This window comes from Triticum aestivum, chromosome 4D (assembly GCF_018294505.1).
Source record: "Triticum aestivum cultivar Chinese Spring chromosome 4D, IWGSC CS RefSeq v2.1, whole genome shotgun sequence".
Lineage (NCBI taxonomy): Eukaryota > Viridiplantae > Streptophyta > Magnoliopsida > Poales > Poaceae > Triticum > Triticum aestivum.
This window is the reverse complement of record NC_057805.1, coordinates 48184082-48191222: the sequence shown is the minus strand read 5'-3', so window position 1 is coordinate 48191222 and position 7141 is coordinate 48184082.

Below are 7141 nucleotides of genomic sequence, written 5' to 3'. Positions count from 1 at the left end.
AATAGAAGAGGCCCTCGGGCACTCCTCCACCGCCGCCCGCCTCGTCTCGACGCGCCGCGGGTTGCGGGATTGAGCTGAGCTCACACCTACGCGCTTATTTATGCGAGTCACTAATGGAGAGTTCTCTGAGACGTCGGATCGCATTGCATCTGCTCCACGCGCACGCCCACTGTCGTTCCTTTGCTGCTGCTGCTGCCGCCAGTGACTCCATCCCGTCATACGCAGTCGATGGGAGAGCAGGTCTCCGAAACCCCGCCCTTCCGGTTCCTGGAGAGGGGAAGCGACTGCTCGCTGTTCGTCTACCTCCTCTACGCCCGCTTCATCCTCGTCATCACCATGTCCACCGACGCCGATCGTGCCGCCGAGGATGCCGCCGGGGCTTCTGCCTGGCCTACTGGAGGGGATAACACGTTTACCCCGCTCTTGTTTATTTTCGTATTAGCAGTACTAGCAGTATGTGTAGATTTGTCTACTGTTTGCTTAGTACATGCATGTTTAGATCAGAACCAGTATGTCGTCAATTTAGTTGATGCCATGCTAGTGATTTATCTATGGATTAAATTAGTCGAAAAATTGCCTATTTTCTCAGCAATCCAAAAACCTATTATGTGTAGGAATTTTTCGGCAAGTGGCTTTGCTGCTGCACTGAAACCGGATAAGTTTACCGGTACATATTTTAAGCGTTGGTAGACTAAGACCACTTTATGGCTCACGGCTATGAACATGTTCTGGGTCACCGGTATCTCCACGGGAACGATTGCTCCTGAACAGGAGAAGGCGTTCAGGGAGGCCACCATTGTGTTTCTCGGAGCAGTTCTTAGCGTGATCGGAGATAAACTGGTCGACGCATATTTACATGTGCATGTCGCCAAGGACTTGTGGGAGGCGCTCGAATCTAAGTTCGGGGCCGCCGATGCTAGGAGCGAGATGTATATTATAGAGCAGTTCCACGATTACAAGATGGTTGAAAACCGTCCTGTATTGGAGCAGACTCATGAGATAATATGCATTGTTAAGGAGCTTGAGCTTCTTAAGTGCGAGTTACCGGGCAAGTTTGTCGCGGGCTGCATAATCGCTAAGCTCCCTAATTCCTGGAGGAACTTTGCCACCACTCTGAAACATCAGAGGCGTGAATTCTCTGTGGAGGATGTCATTGGCCATCTGAGTGTTGAGCAGAATTCGAGGGCAAAAGACTCGCACGGAAAAGGGGCCGAAGGGACTTCTGTCGCCAACATGGTGAACCAGAGGAACTTCAACTCCCACAAGCCCAAGGGAAAGAACGGTGTCCAACACAATACCGACTTTAAGAAGAAGGGTAAGAAGACCTTCAAGAAGAACAAGAAGGATGAGGGCTTCTTTACTTATGGTTCGGTTGAACATTGGGCCAACAAGTGCCCAAACAAGTACAAGAAGCCAGTATAGAACTCCAAGTCTGTCAACATGATTGTGGGCAACAATGAGAATGGTGCATCTGGGTACGGTAATTTATTTACTGTTTTTTCAGTGTTTCAGCCCACCGATTGGTGGGTGGACACAGGTGCAAGTGTTCATGTGTGTACTGACATTTCATTGTTTTCTTCTTACCAGGTCACAGGTCACGGGTCCGTATTGATGGGGAATGGCGTGAGTGCTTCTGTTCATGGTGTTGGCACGGTCGATCTGAAGTTTACTTCGGGAAGGATCGTGCAGCTGAAGAACGTGCAGCATGTCCCCGCCATCAAGAAGAACCTCGTTAGTGGCTCCCTTCTATGTAGCGAAGGGTTTAAGTTGGTTTTCGAGTCTAATAAATTAGTTGTTACGAAATATGGACTCTTTGTTGGAAAAGGTTATGAGAGCGGAGGGATGTTCCGCCTTTCCCTCGCAGATTTTTGTAATAAAGTCGTGAACCATATTCATTCGAATGTTAATGAATCTGAAGTTTGGCATTCATGTCTTTGTCACATTAGTTTTGGTGTTATGACACGGCTAGCTAAGTTGGATTTAATCCCGTGTTTCACTTTAGCCAAAGGTTCTAAGTGCCTTTCATGTGTGCAAGCTAAGCAACCTCGCAAGCCTCACAAGGCCGCGGAGGAGAGACACTTGGCACCATTAGAACTCATACATTCTGATCTTTGTGAGATGAATGGTGTGTTGACTAAAGGTGGAAAGAAATACTTCATGACATTGATAGATGATTCCACTAGATATTGCTATGTGTATCTGTTAAATACTAAAGATGAGGCTCTACACTACTTTAAAATCTATAAGGCAGAAGTTGAGAATCAACTTGAAAAGAAAATTAAATGAGTCCGATCAGATCGTGGTGGAGAGTACTTCTCGAGTGAGTTTGATTCTTTTTGTGTGGAACACGGCATTATTCATGAGAGGACGCCTCCCTATTCACCCCAGTCAAACGGGGTTGCTGAGCGAAAAAACCGTACTCTAACTGATTTGGTTAACGCCATGTTAGATACATCGGGTTTATCCAAGGCATGGTGGGGGGATGCTATATTAACGGCATGTCATGTCCTGAATAAAGTTCCAACAAAGGATAATGAGATCACTCCCTATGAGAAATGGGCGAAGAGAAGGACAACACTCTCGTACTTGCGTACTTGGGGCTATTTGGCGAAAGTTAATGTGTCGATCCCCAAAAAGCGTAAGCTTGGACCCAAGACTGTGGACTGCGTTAATTTGGGCTACGCTAAGAACAGCATTGGCTATAGATTTCTAGTACTGAAATCTGAGGTGCCTGACCAGAAGGTCGGTACAATTATGGAGTCTAAGGATGCTACATTCTTTGAGGATATTTTTCCTATGAGAGATATGCAAAGCACTTCTAGACATGAATCTGAGGAGACTCCTGAGCCTGCCATTCCTATGGAATATTATGAACAAACACATGATGAAAATCCTGAGGAGGATGACGAAGAAACCCTTGGTAGGGTCAAGAGACAAAGGACTGCAAAGACCTCGTGATGATTTCTTCGTGTACCTCGTGGATGATACTCCCACTTCTATTTTAGAAGCGTATGCCTCTCCAGAAGCTGACTACTGGAAGGATGCGGTCCGTAGCGAGATGGATTCCATCATGGCTAACGGGACATTGGATATCACTGAGCGTCCCTATGGTTGTAAACCATTGGGATGTAAGTGGGTGTTCAAAAAGAAGCTTAGGCCTGATGGTACGATTGAAAAGTACAAAGCTAGGCTTGTGGCCAAGGGCTATGACCAGAAAGAAGAGGAAGATTTCTTTGATACTTATTCACCTGTGGCTAGACTGACCACCATTCGAGTATTACTCTCATTGGTGGCCTCGCATGGTCTTCTCGTCCACTAGATGGATGTTAAGACGGCTTTTCTGAATGGAGAGCTAAACGAGGAAATCTACATGCAACAGCCAGATGGCTTTGTGATAGATGGTCAGGAAATAAAGGTGTGTAGGTTGCTGAAATCTTTATATGGCCTGAAGCAAGCACCTAAGCAATGGCATGATAAGTTTAATACAACTCTGACATATGTTGTCTTCGTTGTTAATGAAGCTGACAAATGTGTATACTATCGCCATGGTGGGGGCGAAGGAGTTATACTGTGCTTGTATGTTGACATACTGATATTCGGAACCAACCTCAAAGTCATTGAGGAGGTCAAGTCGTTTCTATCTCAGAACTTTGAGATGAAAGACCTTGGTGTGGCTGATGTTATCTTGAACATCAAGCTACCGAGAGAAAATGAGGGTGGGATTACACTTCTGCAATCTCATTATGTTGAGAAGGTGTTGAGCCGTTTTGGATACTCGGACTGCAAACCATCTCAAACACCATATGATCCTAGTGTGTTGGTTCGAAAGTTCGAAGGCACAACTAAGGATCAACTGAGATACTCTCAAATCATTGGTTCACTCATGTACCTAGTGAGCGCAACGAGGCCTGACATCGCGTTTGCTGTAAGCAAACTGAGCCGGTTTGTTTCCAACCTGGGTGATGTGCATTGGCATGCTATTGAGAGAGTTATGCACTATCTGAAGGGTACTATGAACTACGGACTTCACTATACGGGATACCCGTCGGTACTTGAAGGGTATAGTGATGCGAATTGGATCTCTGATGCTGATGAGATGAAGGCCACGACTGGGTATATGTTTACTCTTGGAGGTGGCGCTGTTTCCTGGAAGTCTTGCAAGCAAACGACTTAACGAGATCGACAATGGAAGCAGAATTAACAGCATTAGAAACATCTGGTGTCGAAGCAGGATGGCTTCGAGATCTTTTGATGGACTTGCCATTGGTTGATAAACCGGTTCCGGCTATCCTTATGAACTATGACAATCAGACTGTCATCACCAAGGTGAAGAGTTCAAAGGACAACTTGAAGTCCAAGAAACACATAAGAATGAGATTAAAAGCTGTCAGAAAATTAAGAAACTCCGGATTGATAGCGTTGGAGTATGTCCATACGGCTAAGAATCTGGCAGATCCCTTTACAAAAGGGATACCACGTGTTGTGATAGATAGTGCATCGAGGGAGATGGGTATGAGACCCACATGAGTTGCCATGGTGGTAACCCAACCTATGTGATCGGAGATCCTGTGAAGTAGGACCTGGGAAAACAAGCCAGTGGTGAACTGAGGAGAGTAACTATACTAACCCACTCCGTTGGAGATGCAATACTCTCGATACTGTATGGTAGGATGACTATTGTCTTAATGTGTTCCAAAGCTTATGTAAGCAACATGCTATCCTACAGAGCGATCTTTGGAGGAACACACCTATGTGAGCCCGACTGCTGGTCACAGTCTATGAGATTGGGGTGATCTCTAGTAAGCTCATGAATAGGCCAGGAGTGTGACTTATATGCTCCACCCGAGGGGTCAGCCTTCGGCAGCCTAGTACTAGTAAGACATGTGGTGAAACTTCTTTATGCAAAACTGACAATTCAAGGCATAGTCCATTGTTCAGTTGTGAAGGAGTGTAGCTGCTTGCTCTAGGTGAAGTTCAACCTTAACAGGTCTTCACTGAAACACTGGTATATCGAAACAACAATTGGAACAGAGGACACAATGGGCCCTCGAGATCTGGTGGGGGATTGTGCTACCTCTTGAGCACTGCATTGGTTTTCCCTTGAAGAGGAAAGGGTGATGAAGCAAAGTAGCGTAAGTATTTCCCTCAGTTTTTGAGAACCAAGGTATCAATCCAGTATGAGGCTACGCACGAGTCCCTCGCACCTACACAAACAAATAAATCCTCGCAACAACGCGATAAGGGGTTGTCAATCCCTACACTGTCACTTACGAGAGTGAGATCTGATAGATATGATAAGATAATATTTTTGGTATTTTTATGATAAAGATGCAAAGTAAAATAAAAGAAAAATAAAAAGCAACGGAAATAACTAAGTGTTTGAAGATTAATATGATGGAAGATAGACCCGGGGGCCATAGGTTTCACTAGTGGCTTCTCTCAAGAGCATACGTATTTTACGGTGGGTGAACAAATTACTGTTGAGCAATTGACAGAATTGAGCATAGTTATGAGAATATCTAGGTATGATCATGTATATAGGCATCACGTCCGAGACAAGTAGACCGACTCCTGCCCGCATCTACTACTATTACTCCACACATCGACCGCTATCCAGCATGCATCTAGAGTATTAAGTTCATAAGAACAGAGTAACACCTTAAGCAAGATGACATGATGTAGAGGGATAAATTCATGCAATATGATAAAAAAACCATCTTGTTATCCTCGATGGCAACAATACAATACGTACCTTGCTGCCCCTACTGTCACTGGGAAAGGACACCGCAAGATTGAACCCAAAGCTAAGAACTTCTCCCATTGCAAGAAAGATCAATCTAGTAGGCCAAACCAAACTGATAATTTGAAGAGACTTGCAAAGATAACCAATCATACATAAAAGAATTCAGAAGATTCAAATATTGTTCATAGATAAACTTGATCATAAACCCACAATTCATCGGTCTCAACAAACACACCGCAAAAGAAGATTACATCGAATAGATCTCCACAAGAGAGGGGGAGAACATTGTATTGAGATCAAAAAAGAGAGAAGAAGCCATCTAGCTAATAACTATGGACCCGAAGGTCTGAGGTAAACTACTCACACTTCATCGGAGAGGCTATGGTGTTGATGTACAAGCCCTCCGTGATCGATGCCCCTTCCGGCGGAGCTCCGGAACAGGCCCCAAGATGGGATCTCATGGGTACAGAAGGTAGCGGCGGTGGAATTAGGTTTTTGGCTCCCTATCTGATCGTTTGGGGGTATGTAGGTATATATAGGAGGAAGGAGTACGTCGGTGGAGCAACATGGGGCCCACGAGGGTGGAGGGCGCGCCCCCTACCTCGTGGCTTCCTGGAAGCTTCCTTGACGTAGGGTCCAAGTCTCCTGGATCATGTTCGTTCCGAAAATCACGTTTTCGAAGGTTTCATTCCGTTTGGACTCCGTTTGATATTCTTTTTCTGCGAAACTCTGAAATAGGCAAAAAACAACAATTCTGGGCTGGGCCTCCGGTTAATAGGTTAGTCCCAAAAATAATATAAAAGTGAATAATAAAGCCCAATAATGTCCAAAACAGAAGATAATATAGCATGGAGCAATCAAAAATTATAGATATGTTGGAGACGTATCAAGCATCCCCAAGCTTAATTCCTGCTCGTCCTCGAGTAGGTAAATGATAAAAACAGTTTTTGATGTGGAATGCTACTTGGCATAATTTCAATGTAATTCTCCTTAATTGTGGTATGAATATTCAGATCTGAAAGATTCAAGATAAAAGTTCAATATTGACATAAAAATAATAATACTTCAAGCATACTAACTAAGCAATTGTGTCTTCTCAAAATAACATGGCCAAAGAAAGTTCATCCCTACAAAATCATATAGTTTGGTCATGCTCCATTTTCGTCACACAAGAATGCTCTCATCATGCACAACCCCGATGACAAGCCAAGCAATTGTTTCATACTTTAGTAATCTCAAACTTTATAAATCTTCACGCAATACATGAGCGTGAGCCATGGATATAGCACTATGGGTGGAATAGAGTATAATGGTGGGGGTTATGTGGAGAAGACAAAAAAGGAGAAAGTCTCACATCAACGAGGCTAATCAATGAGCTATGGAGATGCCCATCGATTG